The sequence below is a fragment of the Sminthopsis crassicaudata genome, chromosome 5, assembly GCF_048593235.1.
Source record: "Sminthopsis crassicaudata isolate SCR6 chromosome 5, ASM4859323v1, whole genome shotgun sequence".
NCBI lineage: Eukaryota > Metazoa > Chordata > Mammalia > Dasyuromorphia > Dasyuridae > Sminthopsis > Sminthopsis crassicaudata.
The window spans coordinates 287,537,826-287,560,272 of record NC_133621.1 but is presented as its reverse complement, the minus strand read 5'-3'; the positions used below and the strand labels follow the sequence as shown (position 1 = coordinate 287,560,272).

Genomic DNA, 22,447 nt, shown 5'->3' with positions numbered 1-22,447 from the left:
GTTATCCCCAATCCCTTTCTATTGGCCCCTTCCCTATTACCTATAAACATGACCATATCTCACGTATTCTCAAAAACTCCTCTCAAACTTTCCATTCCTTGTAACCATCATTTCTTCCGACCTTGTGGCTAAACTGCCCCAAAAGGCAATTTTCATAAGGTGCGTCTACTTTCTCTCCTTTCATTTTTTTCTTAATATCTTAAAGCCAGTTTCTGAATTCATCATTATTCCATCAAAACTATTCTCTTAAAAAGTTACCAGTGATCTTTTAATCACCAAATCTTTTAATGGCCTTTTCCCAATCCAAATTCTCCTCAACCTTTCTGCACCTTTACCACTACTGATCATCCTTTCTTCCTTGATAATCGCTTTTAAGTTTTCAGGATACCACTCTCTCCTCATTCTTCTCCTGCCTACTGCCCCTTGTTAAGTTTCCTTTGCTGGATCCCCTTCCAGATTATAATTTTCTAAACGTATGGTCCAACGGGATTTGGTACTGAGCTTTCTCTTTTCCCTCCATACTATTCACTTGGTTATTTCAACAACTCCCATGGATTTAATTACCATATCTATGCAGAAGATTCTCAAATAACACATATCCTCTCCCAAACTTTATGCTGACCTCCAAATTCACTGTCATTCAGAGATTTTGAACAGGATTTCCAGTAGATATCTTAAATTTAGCATGTTCAAAATGGAACTCATTATCTTTCTTCCTACACTAGATCCCTCTCCTACCTTAGAAGGTAACACCATCCTTACAGAATTCTCAGGTTTGCAACCTGTGTCATCTTAGACTCCTTCCTGTCTCTCACATCCCATTTTCAATTCGTTGTCAAAGCCCATCAATTTCATTTTTTTGCAGCATATCTAGAATATGTCCCCTTCTCTCCTTGGAAACTGCTACCTTCTGGTACATGTACTCACCACTTTATTCCTGGACTATATAGCAATAACCTGCTAGGTGGGTCTTCCTACCTCAAGTCTCTCTTCACTCTAATCAATATTTCAGCCATTAGAAGTGATTTTTCTGGGGGCAGCTAGGTCACGCAGTGGATAGAGCACCAGCCTTGAATTCAGGAGGACCCGAGTTCAAATCTGGTCTCAGACACTTAAGACTTCCTAGCTGTGTGACCCTGGGCAAGTACTTAACCCCAGCCTGGGGGGAAGGGGAGGAATAATGAGAAGTGATTTTTCTTTTCTTTCTTTTTTTTTTTTTTTTATTTTTTAAAATTAATTTTATAATTATAACTTTTTTTTTGACAGTACATATGCATGGGTAATTTTTTACAACATTATCCCTTGTACTCCCTTCTTTTCTGAATTTTCCCCTCCTTCCCTCCATACCCTCCCCTAGATGGCAGGCGATCCCATACATGTTAAATATGTTATAGTGTATTTTAGATACAATATATGTGTGCAGAACCGAATTTCTTGTTGCACAGGAAGAATTGGATTCAGAAAGTAAAAAATAACCTGGGAGGAAAAACAAACATGCAAACAGTTTACACTCATTTCCCAATGTTCCTTCTCTGGGTGTAGCTGATTCTGTCCATCATTGATCAATTGGAACTGAATTAGAAGTGATTTTTCTAAAACAGAAGTCAACCTATATTATCACCCTACTCAAAAAATTCTACTGACTCCCTACTGCCTTTAAGATCAAATATAAAATTCTTGACTAGGTATTCAAAGACCTGATCCCTTCCTATCTTTCCAGTCTTCTTACTCCCTTCCACACATTTTTTAATCCACACTGGCCTTGCTGCTTTTACATGAACAAGACATTCTATCTCTCAGCTCTGTGCATTTTCTTCAGTTGTCTCCTATCCCTTGAATGTCCTTCCTGTCTCATTAAGTCTCAACTAAAATCCTATCTTCTACATTAAGGGTTTCACAACCCTTCTTCATTCTTGTTCCTTCCCTCTCTTATTTATTTCCTATTTATCTTATATGTTGCTTTTTTGTACATATTTGCTTACTTATGTCCTCCTTTAGATTGTGAGCTTTTTGAGGACAGGCATTATCTTTTGCCCTTTTGTATCCCCAGTGCTTGGTAGAGCGCCTGACTCAGGGTAAGCTCACCTCCTATGGTTATGGGAGATCTTTCTTGTGCTATCTCTGGGGCTGCAGTGTCGGCTTTGTAGGGAGTTCATATAGAAATCTTTCCTGAGCAATCTTGCTTATAATCCAGTCCCTAGGTTGCACACACACACGCGCACACACACACAGAGTGATTGAAAAAATAGCTGTGCTTTTTTTCCCCTTTAGGAAATCCCAACATATGTGAATGAACAGAGTAAACAGGACACAAGATTAAGTTACACATTTGAGAAAAGAGATTTGCCACTATGGCTTTATCACCAAAGCACAGAGATGAAATCCATCCAGATCTAAGAGTGTGGGGGAAACAAGCAATAGTTTCAACCAGCCCCATGGTTCCTGGCAGGATTCTGTAGTACGTACACTGGCTTAGAAAAGATCCTAGGACTCCGTCATGCCAACCACCCGCAGCAAAAGAAAACTATCTCATTTAGTTCTGCTGTGAATGCCCAGTCAGCAATACATCACAATGAGTCATATGACTTCCTTCTTCTGACACTATGGGCACACTATCAGACAAAAATGAAAATAGTGTAGCCTTGGCTCACCCTCATCTTTTAATGTGCCTGGAAAGGCCTCTAAGTCTAAGGTTTTGTATGTCAGATCTTCCAGATCTTCTGCTAACCCCATACTCCAGGCCAATGCATCCACCAAGGTGTTCGTGAAATGGTGTTGATCAATTATCAAAAAGGGAAAAGATAAGGGGCCCTTTGCTTCACTAACCTGCCAAAGAGCTCATGATATAGAAAGGATTAAGAACTCCTGTTATAGTTTATCCCTCCCTATTTCTATCAAAAAAAAAAAATTCTCTGCAAATTAAAACAATTCTGAGGTACCACTACACCCCTCTCAGATTGGATAAGATGACAGAAAAAGATAATGATAAATATTGGAAGGAATTTGGGAAAATCGAGACACTAATGCATTGTTGGTGGAATTGTGAACTGATCCAACCATTCTGGAGAGCAATTTGGAACTCTGCCCAATGGGCTATCAAACTGTGCATCCCCTTTGATCCAGCAGTATCTCTACTGGGCCTATATCCCAAAGAGATAACAAAAAAGGGGGGAAAAGACTGATATGTGCAAAAATGTTTGTAGTGGCAAGGAACTAGAAGCTGAGTGGATGGGCATCCATTCACACACAAACACAAACACCAACACACAAACGTACACTTAAGCTTAGGAAGCCACTATGGTAACTTGTATGAAAAGTTTTTTCAATGCCTGGAAGCACCCTGCTTTTGCTTGTTTCTTAAAAGTTAACGCAAAGTGTTCCATCAGTTGCAAAACACTGGTGTGTAACTGATTTATCAAAACAGGCAGATCCTAACAGACAATACAAGAAGCTTCCTTCCTGGAATGCCATCTGGTTCCATATGCTTGAACAAATTTCATATTTATCTTCAGTACATCTGATCCAAAAATGAATCTCTCAAGTCTTACCTGAGACCAATTAAAGGAACATTTTTTTTTCTACCTTACTATCATTCCACAATTAAGTTCCTAACTTATGTTCCTGCCTATGAGGCAAAGATGTTAAGATGCTATCCTAGTAAATAAACTACAGTATATCCATCAGGTCTACAGGACCATCAGTTATGAAGCTATCAAATGTTGTTGAGAACATGGCCAGCCCAGTTTCAAGTGGTATTTGTTATGTTCAAATTGTACCTGAAAGCTATCTTCTATTCATCTCTAGTTCAAACTGTAACAAGATTGTAAGGGTCCTTTAAATCCACTTTACTATAAATGTGGGGCCATTGTACTTGCCCTAAAGCAGAAGACAGAAACAGCAGCAGGAACAGTTACAGATCATTATTTCATTGAGCCCCCGGAGATAAATATATAGCTGCAGCTGCCAACTGCACCAAAGAAACAGAATACCTCCACTTAATCAAAATAGTCAAACAAGTGCTCTTATATTGTCTGTTTCTATCTCTGTGGCTCCCTCTTTCTTTCCCTCTCCCTGTAACTCTGGTCTATCTTTCTCTCTTTCTCTCTTTGTGTGTGTGTGTGTGTGTGTGTGTGTGTGTGTGTGTGTGTGTGTGTGTGTGTGTGTGTATGCCTTTATAGATCCTCTCTCTCAAATATGCTCATAGTGCTTATCACTTTTGTGTATTCTGAGCAGAAATCTACCCATCTGTCTATGTTCTGGAGAGAAAAGTATATGGGGCAATGAAAGTTTTATTGCAATAGCAAATGACACTCTCCATCTTTATTAAATATACTAATAAGTCAGGATGTTCTGAAAGTACCTCCATCTTGGCTGTCTATACATAAAACAAAGGTAGTTTGGGGATTGTTATTACAGTTACCCAGATCCCTGGGCCCTCCTACTGATCATGGGCTATATCAGCTTTAGACTTTCTCCACTCTTTGGATTTTTCTGGTAAAGCTGCTATCCCCTTCCTCCTATGTCTTCAACTTGCCTCAAACTGTCACTGGATAATAACACTGCTTAATCCTGCAAAATTTAGTCCTATGTCCCCTGTCACTTGATCTTGGAGTTCCTTGTTTAGCTCCTTCTTGAATAAACATCAACTCTTCTAACCTGGAATTACTAGAAGTCTCCAAGATTCACTTAGGTATATTCATTGGAAGATCTAGTCCCTCACCTTAAGTCCAACACTATAATCATATTATTCTTCCACTTAAGATTATGAATAATTCACCAGTAAGTCTTCTGTCCTCCACCTGCAACACTATCCAATAGAAATCACTTCCTGTTAATAACTACAGAAAAAGTCAACTCGCACTAAGCAATATCTTCTTCTTCTATCACACACCACCTCAGAAAATAGATGCGGTCATTAGTGTGATCTCTGGCAGAAGAGCAATCCTTAATAAGATGAAGGGAAATAGCTTTTACCATAAAGACCGCTTTGTTGGGCTAGGAAGATGTCCCCTCACTGACAACTAAGAGGTGTGGTAATTTATCAAAAACATGGGAAAAAGGAAACAGAAGAGTAAGACTTTTAAGAGAAATGAGAATGACTTAAATTGGCAGCTCACAAGAGCTATTTCAGAAAATTCAAAAGAGCGAGTAAGAAGACTAGTGAGATACTCAAAGAATCCAGTAGGATTTCTGTTACAGCAGTACAAGTTGATTTAGCTAAAATTCTATTAATACTATCAGCCATTACTTCAGTATATACTCAAATATATAACTGGTTTTCAAAATAATAAACCTAACCTAAAGATTAAAATATAGCTTCTCTCATTTTAATGGTAAAGGCATTTTTCTATATTCCACACTTTAAAAATTAATAATAATCTATATATTTGTTAACAATCAGATAAGCAAAGCCCATCCTTTCTTGTGATAGTCACAAAACAATGAGGTTATAAAAAGAAGCACTCTCTAAGTTGTTGTTATTTTGTTGCTCCCTGTTCTTCATGTCCTCATGGACCATATTCTCCATGGGGTTTTCTTGGCAAAGATAGAGTACTTTGCCATTTCCTTCTCCAGGGAAGTAAGTCAGACAGGTTAAATAGCTTGCCCAGGATCACACCGCTACTAAGTGTCTGATTGGTTGGTTGTTGAACTTCCTTCTCAAAGTTGACCAAATTAACATCATATGTTAAGAGTTGAGCTCCAGTGTGCCTGGCTGTGGCTGAAGAGACCAATGGGAGCTCAGAAGGCTAGGCTACAAATGGGGCACAAATGGTCCATGCATACGGTGATGTCTGAGGTTTGAACTCCAGGCCCAGGGTTCTATCCTTTGAGCCATCTAGATGCCTCCTACTGTGTCAGTACAAGATACTATATAAGAATACATTGCGAACCTTTATTTCTCATGAGGTATTTCAATATCGTTATAAACACAACAGAGGCTCAACAAGGCCAAGTGAAAATGACAGAGAGAACACTAACAGTTGTTTGTCCCAAACCTAATCTTGTTCCTGTTGTACTAAATCACATAGCTCAACATGAAATAGAACTCCGTCTACTCTCCAGTGTGGACAGGGAAACAAACAATCTTCAAGGCTGATCAAGTAAGTAAGCTGCCCTAAGGTTGTAATAACTTTCCTAGTCAGCAGAGAACTATAATACTTGGATTGAATCCTTCTTTGCACTCAAACTTATAGAGATCTCACAGGTTGACACCCCAATGAAGCATTCTCCTGCCATTCATTTTTATGCAAAATTTGATATAATATCACAATCTCTGATTAGATTCAATTAAAGTTTAATAATTAATTGAATGATATGAGTAAATTTGGTAGTGAAATGCCTCAACTGTGACACAGAGAACAAAAACAATTAAGTGAATAAATAATAATTAAAAACAATTGCTCTTAGGTTGAGTAATTCTGCACTAAAAAACAGAAATAATAACGCTATCATTACTATTTTAGCTTTTGTTTATTACAGAACATCATTCTTTTTATAGGAAATTTAGACCACTAAAGAGTATTTCTTAGTATCTTGTCCTTACCTTGTAATTCATTAAACTTTCATAAATAAAGCTACACCCCAAGTGAATACACATGCATCTTTTTAGTCAATAACCTTATATTAAGTGACTGTATAAAACAAACCATTAAGGGCTGAGGCAAATACAAAAATAATTGAGTCTTCAAAGCGATTACAATCTAGCAAAGACAAAGATAGGTCCATAAATGTAGAATAATTACATAATAACTATAATGCAAAATGGAATAAGTATCTAAGAAAGATACAAAATATTATTCAAAGCCTGGGGAAAGATGACTTCCCTCTGATTAGGAGACTACAGGAAGACATCACAGAGGCAGCATCCTCTGAGCTGGGTCTGGAGAGACAATTAGTTCCAAAGAGAGGGAAGGTTCAGGGAGAAAGAGAGATGTAAACAGAGCCTTGAGAAAAGGTTTAAGGGGCTGCAGGGTCACAGCCCCATTTGGCTGGGAGACCATGCCCAGGGCACTACTCACAGGCAAGTCCTAGAAGTCACGAGTGATTGCTGAAGATCAAAAACATTGTCCAAATCCTATATCTGTCAGCATACATGTGACAGCCATCAGTAATGGTTATTAGACAAGAACAGCTATATAAACAAAATTATATGATTGTTGGAAATGCTGCTGAAATAACATCATTCTATTCTCAGTGGATAGAGCTCCACACCAGGAGTCAGGAAGGCCTGAGTTCAAATCCAGCCTTCAAATCCAGACACATACTAGCTGTGTAACTCTGGGTAAGTCACTTTATCCTGTCTGCCTCAATCCCCTGGAGAAAGAAATGGTAAACCACTCCAGCATCTATGCCAAGAACACCGCAGGGACAACACTGGCATGCTATGGTCGATGGGATAACGAAGAGTCGGATGTGCCAAACAATAACAATTCATTAATTTACTTTTGTTCTCTGCCAAATGGATACAATAGGATGTCCACCGAAGCAAACCCCCAAGTAGAATACTGGTGAAACGATCCAGATCCCACTGTGGACTGGGCAAGCTGACGTGCTTCAGTCACTAAGTTCCAGATGAAGAAGTTAAAGCAGCTTTTGACTAGATAACTACAAGACCCAGTGATCTCTGCCGGAGGGGGCCATGGCACCTGTCTCAGAGCTTTCCTTTCCATATCAATCTGTGTCTGCCCTGATTCTCGAGGGCCAAACTATGATCCTCAAGAACATCCTGGCTTCAGTCCTTACACCTGAATTCCCAAGCCACATCTCTGCCACCAACAGCACTAGGCCTAGCTTAGAACTCCATCCTCTGTAAATGGAAAGCTAAGAGATTCCTCTCTTTAATTATGAACTCTTGTACTTCCTTCTCCCCCTGACCTCATGGCTCATAAAGCCTCTTCTTCAGCATCACTGTCTCTTGCAACCTTTCAGTCCTCTCCGTGCATCCACCCTCCCCTGTCATCACTGGGCCTTTTACAGTCTTGACCCTGTAATTACCAACTCCACTGTATACTCTTTTCCACTCTTGACTCTCACCTCCTCATGAAGTTATTGCCAGTTCTTCACCCTGGGGCATCCTCACCATCCACCTTCTCAGATCCTACTCTAGGGTGGTCAGTTCCTATGGGTGAGAAATCATATAATTGAGCCAACCAGGCCATTACAAATCTGTGTTATTTAATTTCACCCCCTTATTGTACCCTGGTACATTCTATCATTTTCTAGGCTGTGGTTTTTCTAAAGCTTCCCCTCTAGCCTCAGACTGTATACATTTCTATAGATACCCATATCTTCCTATAGAATGGACAGACACAAAGAGATAATCTTGGGGGGGGGGGTGCAGGAGGAGAGCTTGCAAGGCAATTGGGGTTAAGTGATTTGGCCAAAGTCATACAGTTAGTAAGCATCAAATATCTGAGACTGGATTTGAACTCAGGACCTCCTGCCCCAAGGAATGTTGTTCTAACCACTGCACCAGAGAGGTAATCTTTTTAAATCCTTACTAAGTCTAGATATTATACTCAATACTTCGCATCATGGAGCCTATATTCTAAAGGGGAAGACAACACAATAGAAATAGGTAGAAAGTGGACGAATGACTAGATATGTCAGAGAAGTGTTTTGGAGACCTGGAAGCCAGCAGGATAAGGCTATATATAGCTTGCCTCTCAAAGCCCACAGTTGTTCTGGATAGAGTCCAATTTTTCTGGTAAGGAAGAAGCTGAGACAATGACTCTATAATATAATCAAGGAAGGCAGCATGACCAGAGATGTCCAAAAAATGAATGGAAGAATGGAAGTTCCTAGAGGGTAGGGATTGTTTCCCTCTTTATACTTGTATTCCCCATATCCAGAACAGCACTCAGAATTTAGTGGGCACCTAAAAAAAAAATGTTATTGATAGGTGAGCACTCATAGATTTAAATATCATCTAAGTTACACAAATGACACTGAAATCTCTATTTCCAGTCCTGATCTCCTCCTTCTCCCCAGTCCTGGAAAACCAGCTACCTGCTAGGTAATGTCCCCAAATGTACCACTAGCATCTGAAAGTCAATGTGTTCAAAGAAGAAGTCACCTCCTCTCTTCAAACTGCCTTATTTCTGTGGAGAGAAACACAATTCTCCTACTCAATGATTCTCCCTTTTACCTTCACATTTGAGTAACAACTAGTTAAGTCTTGGGGATTCTACCTCCACAATATCTTATCATCTTCCTCTCTACTTACACAACTGCCCCTCTCTAGTGCAAGCCCCATAAAACTTCTTAACTTAATCCTAAATCTAAAGGTGGAAGTGACCTTGAAGTCATAGTCTAACCACCTTCTTTTACAGACAGGAAATAGAGACCTTTATTCACAGTTATAAAATGCAAGAGGCAACAAGATTCCAAGCTCAGCCTTCTTTCAAATCCATAATTCTGTGATTGTAAAACTCAACTGGCTTCTCTATTTTGAAGCTCTAGAGTATCTTCCAAAGAACTTCCAAAATAATCTTCCTAAAACACAGATATGAGTCCTTCACTACCACATTTAAATCCTCTATAGCCTCTGAGATAATATATACAATCTCCTCAAAGTGGTATTTAAGGTCCCTCACATTCTGACAAAACCACTTCCCCACCATTATCTACCAGTAATCCTCTCCAAGAACCATCTAACCATCTTCCAAACAAATACACAACTAGATAACAGTTCCCTCCTCACCTTTGCACATCCCTGAGATACATCCCCTCTCATCTTCACCTTTCATAATACTCTTTATTCAAAGCTCAGCACCAGAGACACTTCTGCAAAGCCTTTTCTGGTATCTTAATGCTTACTGTTCTCTCCTTCCTCAAGTCATCTTCTATTTCCATACATGTTCCAAGATCCTATTTGCCTCATCTCAAGATAACATAAATACCATGACATCTCTTCTCTTGCTTTTGTGTCTTTATCCCCATGGCTATTTACTGTCTTATAGATAACACATACTAGACAAGTATTTGTAAGACTTAACTTGAACCCCTTGCAACCACAATTCTAAGATTTTTGCAACTATAATCAGTATTAATATTGAGTGCTCATTTTCACATACGATGGACCCTCCAAACCAAATGCAAAATGAGTCATACTTCATTCCAGATCTTTAGGAACTTTGCATTTTAAAATTGGGAAGACAAAACTTTACAGTAAGCAAATTTAAGCCACTAAATAATAAGGGAATGAGTGTGGATGATCCCAGTAAGCTAATAAGCCCTTGCTGACTTTGGAACATAGTATCATTATCAGGAAACATTAGTGGGAACAAGGATGCCTTATTTTGTTTACCTCCTCAGAGGTCAACATTAGACAATTAGATAGTATCAATAAGTGCTACTTGGTTTTGCTGAGTTCACAGTTTAACTCTGAAGTTAGAATGTAGTTAATATGGACCTTGGTGGAGAAATGTAAACAGATGTACAAGTTTCCTCAACTTCCAAAATGATTTTTTTTTTTTAAAGAATTAATCATTTCAAACTTATGTGTAACTCAATCTCAGTCCACCTGGGACAATAGGACACACATTTATATAAGACTTTTAAGTTTTCTTTTACAATACAATTAAAGGTTATCCCCACACACATCCATTCTTATAGATGGGGAAGGAAAAAACTGCTATGACAACGAATTTTAAAGTAAGAACTTTAAGAAATTTAGAACCATCCAGGATTATTTCATGATTCTATGATTGCTTCCCCATGTCAACTCATAAGGTGGATGACTGGGTTTTGAGTTGGGTTTTTAAAAATTTTTTACATTTAGTAATTACTAAGTCATAATCCAAGCAAGAGATATAACTGTTTTATATGAAATGGAATCAGGAACAGACTTGTAATTCTGATTATGAAATAACAGAAGCTTTTTATGTATGAGCATGTCCTCATATCTTAAATTGTCATCAAAAAGTAGTCAAAGATATATGTATATGTACATATATATGGAGAGAGAGAGAGAGAAACTATATTGTGCCAGTTAGAAGACTGTATCTCATCTCCCTCTAGTCTCGGTGCCGTTGAAAGGCTTTTCAAAAATGTCTGGTCAGATAAAGTGAACACTAAAGGAGCAGATTAGAAGAATCACATTCCTTCCCATGGAATGACCTCCTTCTATGAGCTAACTTATAACCGTCCAATTCTCTTGCTTCCTTTCATTTTCAATAAATAGCCATCATCACTGGAAGAGATTTCCTTTTAGATCTGCCTTTCCAGCAGAATGACAACATATAGCTTTTCATCTGAGAAAAAAGAAAATTGATTCTAACTCAATAGGCTCAAAATAATAAAAAGAGAAACAGTGACTATTGCTTGATTTCAGCTGGCTTGTGAATGGAGTGCATGAAATAGATGACTCAGCCAACGGTCATGTCTCAGGAAGTTCAGCAGTTGATTTTCCATTAAGATTTCTATTTCAGTTCATTTAAACTCCAGAAGAGGTGTGGCCAAAAAGCAAAACTCAGAATCATGTGTCTTTGAGAGCTGAGTTTTAGAACAGTCCACACCCTCAAGTGGAGTCATACCAGAATTAAAAGCCAGAAGCGGGAATCTTTTGAAATTGTCCATTCCCATAATGAAAGTATGAGCCGCCAATTGCGTCAGTTAGACGTGGCTTAGATTGCTCCAGTTTCAGTCTTTTCCATTTGAAAAGAATGACAAGGAGCCAAAGTGGAGGAGAAAAGAGTTTTTCTACAAAATGAATAGGTTATCTACAGATACCGAATCTAGGCAGCACGGCATAGTGGATAGATTTGGCAAGCCAAGAAGACCTGAATTTTAATATTGTCTCAGGCACCTGGGATAGCTAGGCAGTTCAGTGGATAGAGCACTGTGCTTGAAATCAAGAAGACTCATCATCTTCATGAGTTCAAATACAGCCTCAGATACTTCCTAGTTGTATGATCCTAGGAAAGGTATTTAATCCTATTTGCTCGAGTTCCTCATGGATAAAATAATCTGCAGAAGGAAGTGGTATGTCTACCAAGAAAACTTAAAATGAGATCACAGAAAGTTAACACAACTGAAATGAATGAACAACTCAGACACTTACTGGTTGTATAATCCTAGGCAAGTCTCTTAGCCCAAAATTCAGTTCCCTTATTTGTAAAATGGAGACATTTAACAGAGTACCCACCTCTCAAGGAAATTGGAGGGATAAAATGATATAATGTACACAAAACAATTAGCAAACCCTAAAATAATAAATTATCTAATAATTATCTATTTTTGTTTAAAAAAAAAAAAGTAGCCTGTAAACTGGCAAAGAACTGTTTGAAAAAGGAACTATTCTACAGACCCAGTCCAAATACTATGAGTACTGTAGAATGTACACACCTTGAGGGCAGAGGCAGTTTGAGTTTTGTACTTATTATCTTTTAGGCCTCACACTTTGCCAGGTGTTCTGGAGACACTTAAAATACTTGTTAATTGCTTGATTTATCTCTATCACTGTCTAAATGTAAGATTTCCAGTTTAGTAAATCTCACTCAAAAAATAGAGAAAAAGATAAAGAAGAAAATAAATCCCGCCTTGTTTGTGCAATTCTTCAAGGACAAAATGTTGTGCAGAAAGAATTGCCTTGGTACTATTTTCAGCCCCATTATAAATAAGAATGACACAAAGGCAAAGAACTGTGGTCTTGGATTCCAAAAGACCTGCTTCTAGTTCCATTTCTAATACTTCCTAGCTTATAATTTAATCTTTCTGCATATAGTTTCCTCATTTGTAAAATAACAGTTAACAGTCATGCTCCCCACTTCAAAGGGTAATTGTAACCTAAAGTAGGTTGTAAACCTTTATACAAGTAAAGCTTTTAAAGTTTTGATTTTAACCTGTGATTTCATGGGTTCAGAGAGAAAACTCCTATCCATGGAAATGCCTTCTACCAATGCTGACCAACAAGATTTCTATGATTTCAAAGTTTTCTGACTCACTGAGAGATTTTAGAACTCAAGGTCAGACAGTATGTGTGTCACAAGCAAGACTTGGAATCCTGCTGTCAGGAAAAGCTTCCTAACACTAAGAGCTACCATTAAGCAGAATGGGCTGTCAGCTGCAGTGAGCTCCTTTCTGAAGGTATTAAAGCAGAGGCTGAATTACAACTTGTGAGGATGCTGCGACAGGAATCCAATTCTTCCTGTGCAACAAGAAATTCGGTTCTGCACACATAGATTGTACCTAGGATATACTGTAACACATTTAACATGTATGGGACTGCCTGCCATCTAGGGGAGGGGATGGAGGGAAGGAGGGAAAATTCGGAGCAGAAGTGGGTACTAGAAAGAACACTTTCACTTGAAGATGGCCAAAGGATGCAATCTAAGATAATGGTCCCATTTTGCCCCCCCGAGGGTGTGGTCTTGGGAAAATTAAATCAGTAATCATAAAATTAAATCATAATCCATCACCCAATGAAATCCCATTTACTAACGGCCAGGCACTATGCTATGGAAATCACAGAACCATAGGCTTAGAGTGGGAATAGACCTCAAAGATGAGGAAAATAAAACCAAATTAATTACCTGATAAGGTAAATTGGAAACCAGGGAATCTCCCAATTCAGCCTCTGTCCCCTCTACAGGGTTGATTTTGGACCCAAGTGAGGAGCCCCGAAATAACTTCTTATAGAACTGGAACAAATGGCGCTGTCTTTCTGGATAAACCTGGGAGCCAGTATTCTCCACTGTGAGGTGGACAGCTGGACCCCTCTGTGATTTCAAAATCCATTCTACCTAATTTAGGATTCTGTGACTGCTACACCTGAGCCTCAGTATTTCCCCTCCCCCTCCGTAAAATGGGACAAATGACCACTAAGGTCCCTTTCAGGCTCTTAATTTATTAGTTTATACTATGGTAGATATGTGTGACTTTGGGCAGGTGATGTCACCATTCTGTTCCTCAGTTTCCTTATTTGTAAAATGGGGGAAGGGTGGACTAAGTGACCTCTAACCTCACTATGATCTTACGATGCTAAGATAGACCGGTGCAACCCGTGGCGGGTAAAGTCACCCTTCTTTGCCTCAGTTTCCTCAGCTGTAAAGTGAGATCAAGGGCTGCATATATAACTATAACTAGTGATTGAGCTATAGGACCAGCTGTCTGCTACACACACACACGCACACAAGCACACACATACACACGCGCGCGCGCGCTCCTGGTCCGGACAGGACTGGAGGTAGCGGCCTCTCAGCCGGACTTCTTTTCCCGCAGCCGGACAGCTCCCCCAGCAGGGGGCCGGGGCGGCGAGGGGGCAGAAAGGCGTCGCCACGGACCAACCAGAATGAAAGGTTCCCCCCTTTCCGGCAGGGCCAATGGCGGCCAGGTATGGGCGGGACTTACGCGAGGACTCCCCCTCCCTCACTCTGAGGGACCCCCGGACCACAGTTCCAAGCCGAACCCAACAGAGTCATAGTCTGTCCAGGACCCGGGAACGAGCACCCACAAGGCAGCGGCGAACTACTCACCGGCTCCAGCACCAGCGGCTCAGCTCCTTCCTCGGATCCCCATCCCAAGGCTGAAGCGCTATCTAATCCCGGAGCAAACCGTCCCCGCCTCAGGCTCCGTCTCCGAGCCGCCGCCGCCGCCTCTTTCGAAAGGACCAATCAAAAGCGGAGAGAGGCGTTGCCCGGAGGAAGGGCGAGGCCCCGCCCACCGGGATTGCCCAGGAGGAGCGCAGGACTGGCGCGAGGAGCTGACTCACCGCGGGGGGCCCCGCCCTCTCCTCTTTCTGGGCGGGCCGGCCGTCCGCGAGCCCGCGGCCTGTGCTCTCTCCGGACCGCCCTGGGGGCGGGAGAAGAGGCGGGGCGGGGCGCAGGTGCACGCCGTATACCTGCGCTCAATTCCTTTCTTCCTAATCCCCAGCTTTACTGCTGCGGGTCCGGAGACTTGCCCAGGGTTATCCAGTTAGGAAGGTCGTCTTAACTCCATCCTATTCCTCTTGTCCCCTATATGCCCTTAGAAGACATTCAGTCCGTCTGTTTCATAGGAGGAAACTGACTTGAGGTGAAACTGACATAGACTATCTATAGCTTGTCTTTCACATCCCCTTGAGGAGTTGAAGGATCATTTAATTCCTTCGGTCTTTTTGTCCTTCCAGGGCCGGTGATGAGGTCCTGGATCTTTAGAACAGGCCGGGAAAGCCGGAAGTGCTGATAAGCCTTCTCCCTGAGGCAAGCAGGGAGGGCACTAATGGGGATCGGCTCATCCTCAAAGCCCCACTCCTCCGGCAGGCCTTGAATAACCCAACTCACTGTATCCAATCAGAGAGCGCCAGGGGTTAAATCTCCCCGATCAACCTGTTCTTTTTCTCTCCACCCCTCCCCCATTGCCTCGCGGTCCCGTTCTCCTCGTAGCTAACTCTTCTAGCTCCTCTATGAATGTAATGACTTACTCCCACCTCACGGCCTAGCCCCTTCTCCTGGTTAGTTGTGAGTTCCACCGGGGAGCTTGTCTTTCCACTTTCCTCGCAAACCCTACACTTACCCAAATCTTATTCATATTTACGACTCCTGCTGCCTGTTTTACGTCTTCATTTTGCCCGTAACCTCTTCTCATAAATAAATCTTCCTTTTGGCAGAGATAGGTCGTTGTGAATCTTCCTATGTGAATTACTACTGAACCCCGTCATTTGGTGCCAGACCCCAACTTTCGGTGCTAATGGCTCCTATCCGTCTCATCTCTTGGTATGTAGTAGGCACTTAATAAATGCTTGTTAATGGATTGCCCGAGGCCTAACTTAAAGCAGGTCTTATTATAGGCCTTTACCGAGTCCTTGTTGAACTGAACTGAATTGAAGTGAATCCTCCTGCCCTTTTACATTAATTCCTTAGGGCCCAGCCCACAAGGCCCTAATTATAGCATCCCCTCAGTATCTCGAATTTAACTTGGCTCTAACGTGACAATTAGTACTTGAAACTCCAACATAGAATTAAAGGTAACAACCTGCTTCTCATTCATGGGCCGGATTTTTAATCCTTTCATAGCCTATTACATATATTTTAATAGCCCTCTCTTGACTTAGCTAATGGCTGGAAGGAGAGCTGCCGGTAATACCAGCTTGACTCCATCCTTCTAAGAATTTGGGGACCATTCACTTTCTTTACTACAGGCTTTAAGAAAATCCAATATGTGAATACTCCAAACAGTTGAGGCCTATGTGTTTGCCAGTCACTATTCACTTACACAGAAGTCTTCACCCAGGGGTTCTTGAACTACGCCTGTGAGCCGGCTGAGGACGTTTAGGGGCCCGCTGGGTTATGGCAAATGGGCTGAGGGGCCAAGACAGAGTGTGAGCCCTCCCACAGTCTGAGGGACAGGGAACTGACCCACTCTATTTAAAAAGTTTGAGGACCATCTAGACACATGAGAGGCAACTGACAAATACTTATTAGTTTAGTGATTTTCTGGTTTGGCATTGTAACAAATTGCACCCTGTGTGAGATGCTGGGGCTAGAGAGATTTCTTTATTCAAAGAGAATTTATTGAGTGCATACTGAGCACAGCTCCAGACTAATCTTTATTTTTAAGGAATTTTATAGATTGACTTTACATAAGGAATGTATTTAAATTATTTTAAATTTAATTTTAAAAATTAATTTTCCAACCCTGGGGTTGTGCTAAATGTGCTAAAAACCTGTATTTTTTTTTTTTTTTTTTTTTTTGTAATGCCACAGTACTTTGAATAGATGTAAGATCTCTCTTCTAGCAATGCATATCAAAACTCACCTAGGCATTCCGGTTCCATGGGACTGGAGTCATGTCCTCCCATGAGTTTGCTACTGAGTTTCCTTGACTAAATTATGTAGGTATCAGTGAAGCATGCCAGCTGTCAATTGCTTATACCTTGGTCTCATCTTAGCCCCTCCCCCCTCTCCCAACATCCATTTCTCCTCTAACATCCTTCTTTAGCATAATTTGCCATTTACAATGCATTGGAACCTGTTTATCTCTCAATTTTCCTCTGACTATTCCTCCATTTCAATTCCTTGGAGACGCTAGTACTTGCTCTCAGAAACAGTACTCTAAATTACCAAAAGTCTATGGGCATTAAAGAGATGGGCCTTTTTTCAAAGAGAAGGCTAGAAGTTATTTTTTAAAAAGCTGTCCCAAAGACAACTTAGCCTAGTCTCTTCTTCTGCTAAATTTTGGATCCAGTTCAACATCCATTTGCCAGAGCTATTCAACATATATTCAGTGGACAAACTCTATGAATTGTCTACCCAAAAAAGTGGCATTTTTCATCCACTTTGATTGACTTATTGGATTTGTTCATCCACAGCATACAAAAATCTGATCAACAGACACTCTTCATTTAAATCATCCATTGCATAGGACAAAGATTGCTGTGTAAGTGAATAGTCACTGGCAAGCACATAGGTTGCTTGGATTATTCATATATTGTTTTTTGTTTTGTTTTTTGCAGAGGTAATTGGAGTTAAGTGACTTGCCCAGGGTCACACAGCCAGGAAGTGTTAAGTGTCTGAGACCAGATTTGAACTCAGGTCCTCCTGACTTCAAGAGTGGTGCTCTATCCACTGTGCCACCTAGCTGCCCCATATGTTGGGCTTTTTTTTTTTTTTTTTAAGTCTGGCATAGTAGGATAGTAAAAAAAGAGAATTTTCCCCAACTCTTTGATGGAGTCAAGTTAGTAATGTGGTTTGCCTAGCATTTCATGAAGACAAGAAAATAGCTTTTCTTCACTTGGTACATTCTTTTATGGACTCTCCCTATATCATGCCATATCATTTGGAAAATTGATTTTCATTTGGTCCACTCAACTATGAGTTACCCATCCATCATTGTCCAGACCACAGACATTCTTCACTTCATTTAAGAAAAAAAAAAAAAAAAAAAAAACAAAAACTCTACTATATGGAAGGCATTATGCTAAATGTTATGAAGGATTTTAAAAAGTGTGGCTAAATCCTTGATCCCTCAGAGTTTACAATTCAATGGAGAAACTAAAATCAAATATCTTATTGCTGGACATATGCTTATTTTAGACTCTCTGTATCCCTCTGTCTTCTCTGGAACTCAACTTGCCTGTTTTACTTTCTTTGACCTCTTCTTGAAATGCAGCTACTTTTTACATTTAAATAATGAAATTTGAATTCTCTTTTATTTTCCTTCAGAAGTTTTCCTCCTACTTAGTGTTATGTTACATGTATGAATTTCCCTCATCAATGCCATCTTTCATAAGTCAGATGGCATAATACTATAAACTCTTTGAAGGTAGGTCCAGCTCTGTGAAATGATTATAGTATCATTTATTAGAAGCTTTGCTAAATACATACTGTCCTCTGTGCTATTCCTTTCATCACAAAGCATTTATTAAGCATCATGATAGCTTCATTGACCTATAGCTAGAAAGGTTGCTAGAAACCCTCTTGTCCAAAAATTTCACAGAGAGTTAAAGTGACCCAATGCAGCAAATAGCAGAGCTCGAATATGACTGTAGACCTCCTGATTCCAAATGTAGCACTCTGGGTTAGACATGCTAGGTGGTACAGATCTAGAAAAAGGAATTGTCCTGTCCTTTAAGGAGCTTACATAATCAATAAAAAGTGAGATTGTCTTAAACTAGGTTCTTTTAGTTGCCTCTGATTACTAACCTCATTTGAATGTGGCTAAAGATGGGTGTGTTATGCCAGATTTAGGGTAATTATCTATCTTAAATCTGGCATAACACAGATCCACCTAAAGCAGCTAAGTGACACAATGGACAGAGCACCAGTCCTAGAGTCAGCAGTACCTGAGTTCTAAACCAGCTTCAGATACTTACTAGTTGTGATAGCTATATCACTCTGGACAAGTCTTTTTTTTTTTTTTTTTTTTTTTTTTTTTTTTTTTTGGAGGCTGGGGTTAAGTGACTTGCCCAGTCACACAGTTAGGAAATGTTAAGTGTCTGAGACTAGATTTGAACTCGGTTCCTCCTGAATTCAAGGCTGGTGCTCTATTCACTGCGCCACCTAGCTGCCCCATGGAAGTCATTTAATCACAGCTGGCAAGAGGGAAAAAAAATGATGGCCTACTCAAAGAAAACACAAGAAAACCAGTCAGTAACTTTTGAAGCTTTTAACTTTTAAAGGATAGTCATCTGAGAGGAAAAGGGAATGTAAATAAAATCTTCCAAGAAATGCCAGTGGAATTGAATCCAAGAAATAAAGGGACAGTTGGTAGTGCTGAGATCAACCAAGGGGCAACTCAGATTTCTCAAGATAAAGAATAAAACATTAATTCAGATCAATAAAAATTTGTGAAATAACTGTTATGACAAAGGCACATTGCTAGACTCTGGATATAAAAAAATGAAAGATTTTACCAAAGACATGCACCTAATATGGGAAGCATGGTAATTAGACAAATATATAAGATTCAGCATTACAGAGACAAAAGAGAGATCAATCAATCAACAAGCACTTATTTTAAGCACCTACTAAGTGACATATTCAAAAGACAGATGACTTTGGAACCAAGAAAACCTGGGTTCAAGTCATGCTTCATTATTCAGGCTGTGTGAGAATCTAAGCAAGTCTATGACCTCCCAAAGATCTAGCTCTTAAAGTTGCAGAGAGGTTGCCAACCTCCAAATGTAAAGGATGGAAGTTTCCTATCCTAAGAAATCACAGATTCACTTGCAAATTCATCTGGCTGTGGAGATTTATTTTTAGGGAGTCCATTGGTGGCTTGTTCAATTTCTTTTTTCTAAAATGGGGATATTTGAGTATTTTAATTCCTCTTTTGTTGATCTGAACAATTTATATTTTTGTCAATATTCATTTCTGGTAAAGTGTCAGACTTGCTGCCATATAATTGGGCAAAATAGCTCCTAATTGTTGTCTTGATTTCTTTTTCACTGGTAATATATTCAACCCTTTAATTTTTCATGCTGGTGATTTGTTTGTTTGCTTATTTTGTTGTTGTTGTTTTTTATTTCTTTCCTTTTTCTGATCAAATTAAACAGTCAGAAAGAAAGAAAGAAAGAAAGAAAGAAAGAAAGAAAGAAAGAAAGAAAGAAAGAAAGAAAGAAAGAAAGAAAGAAAGAAAGAAAGAAAGAAAGAAAGATATCACAAACCCATACCCTATATACCTTTGTAAAAGACTATACAAAGGCTAAAGGGAAAGTGCCCCTGCCCCCAGCTAGCTTGCCTTCTGCTGGAGGAATACAGAATGTTCACTGACAAATACAGGTTGTTTATGAAATAAATACAAAATGATTTTTCCACACTATATGTTATTTGATCCAAAGAAAGCACCATATGAGGATATAAGGGATGAGAAATTACTCTCATCTCTAAAAATTGGAGAATAATAATAATAACTAGCCTTTACATAGTAAGATTTGTGAGGGAGTTTTACATGTGTTAATTCATTAGATTCTTACAACTTTGAAAAATAGGTGTTATTATTATTATCTCCATGTAACCAATGAGGAAACTGAAGCAGAAAGATGTGAAATGATTTGCCTAGATTCTCTTAGCTAGTAACTATTTGGAGGCAGGATTTGAACTGAGGTTTTCTTGATTCTCAATCTATCTAACACTATTCACTCCACTAGGTTACTGCTGATGTCTGCAGGAGAGGGGCACCTGAACTGGATCAAAAAGAAAAAGAAGGATTTCAAAAAGCATAAATGTGAAGGCAATCAGGTTGTTGTCCTTTGTACTCAAAGATATCCCTAGATCAGGGTCAAAATACAGTATGTCTGTCTGACTGTGACTAATCAGACCAATATGAGCTCAGAATGTTCTACCACAGATAAGGCACAATTAATTCATATGAATATTTTGAGTGGCGATGTCTCTAAATTTGTGCATCTCACTTCTTTGAAGCTCCTCCAATTAGACTTTGCTTATAAAGAACAGCATCTTCTTTAATGTAGGTATGTCATATTGGACAATTTTGGGCTAGTTTGCATGTTTCATAATCAATTCCAGGAATGGAAGAATGTGAACATATAAAAAATTAGAAAAATAGAGCAGCTAGATAGTGCAGTGGATACTGTGCCGGTCCTGGAGTCAGGAGGGCCTGAGTTCAAATCTGGCCTCAGTCACTTAATATTTCCTAGCTGTGTGACCCTGGGCAAGTCACTTAACCCCAATTACCTCAGCATAAAAATAAAAAAAAATTTAAAAAAAAAAGTAGGAAAATGTAGGATTAAGTTGGATAGCTATTAAGTCCCTGTATGTAAAGGAGAATAATGAGGAAACAATTCCACAAAGGTAAGCTTGAGCCAAATTGAGGGTTTCAAATGCCAGCTGAATTAAGGACTCTATATTTGACCCCCTAGGAACCACTGAAGACTACTGAGCTGAAGCACAAGGTGATCAGAATACCAGAAGATGAGCAGTTGGAAAAAGGTTGGCTTGATGAAAGGGGACTCAGGGAAACTAATTTGGAGACTCATAGTCTATATAGTCCAGAGAGTGAGAGTGGATAAGTTACTTCCATTATGGTAGAGGTAATATGGATGCCCAGGAGGGAAAGAATACAAGAAGATTTATAGTGTTAAATCTACAAGATTTAACAACTAATTGGATATATTGAATAAAGAAATGGAAAATATCTAAGGTAAGTCAGAGGCTAAAAAGCCTGGGTGATTGGAAGGGTTATAACACCATCAATACAGAGAAGAGAGCTGAAGAAGAAGCAGGTTGGAGGTAGGGATGAAGGAGAGACAATCATTTTAATTTTAAAGTAATTTAATTTAATAAACAGTTTGGGATGTTGATAGGACATCTAGCAGGAGATATCTAGTAGGTGGCTGGACATGCAAGACTGAAATTAAATGAGAGGTTGGGACTAGATATAGTTTGAGAAGCTACCTACAGAGATCATTTAAGCTGTAGCTATCAATGAAATGATTGTCCAAGGAGAGGAGAGAGGAAGGTAGAAGAGAGGGGAGAGCAGGAAAAAAGAGAAGGCAAAAGAAAAGGATAGAACAGGGGTTAAGAGAGGGGACAGGACTAAAAACATTTATGAAATGTGTAGAAGTTGAACCAGTGGAGGAGATTGGCAAAGAGGGGATAAGACAGATGGGGGGAAAAATAGGAGAAAGTCATATCAAGAAACCAAATGAAGAGAAGGGGAAAATTCTCAACAGGGTCAATCTATAGAAACTGAGAAGAATGAGAAATGAAAAAAACTTGTATTTGGCAATCAGAAGGCCACTGACTTTAAGATCTGAAGCCAGAGGAACAAGGTCTTGAGAAATGAATGGAAAATGAGATGATGACTCCAGACTTTTCTTTCCAAACAGCTTAGGAGTAAAGAGGAAGAGGGCTATAAGACAATGGCTTGAGGGAGCCACAGGATCAGGGGAAGTGAAGCTGATATCAACATGACGGCATGACGGGATGTATACTTTTAACCAATGTCTCTACTTGCATGACTGTTCTAAGTAGCTCTACCAGGACATCTTAAATTTGGGGATATT

At 39.7% G+C, this 22,447-nt stretch overlaps 1 protein-coding gene across 3 annotated transcripts in view; it reads right to left on the bottom strand.

The window, feature by feature from the left end:
* GAS2L3 (growth arrest specific 2 like 3) overlaps window positions 1–14,603 on the bottom strand; it is a 39,536-nt gene extending 24,933 nt beyond the window's left edge. Inside the window, exons 1-2 of one of the 3 annotated variants that reach the window (XM_074271347.1) lie at window positions 14,478–14,591; window positions 8,035–8,119 (exon numbers count right to left, since the gene is read on the bottom strand). The gene's annotated coding sequence lies outside the window, so the exon portion shown is untranslated. Of the gene's footprint in view, window positions 1–8,034; window positions 8,120–14,477 lie in introns of all 3 variants that reach the window. The other 2 variants (XM_074271346.1, XM_074271348.1) reach the window with 2 other exon arrangements.
* Window positions 14,604–22,447: the final 7,844 nt, after the last annotated feature.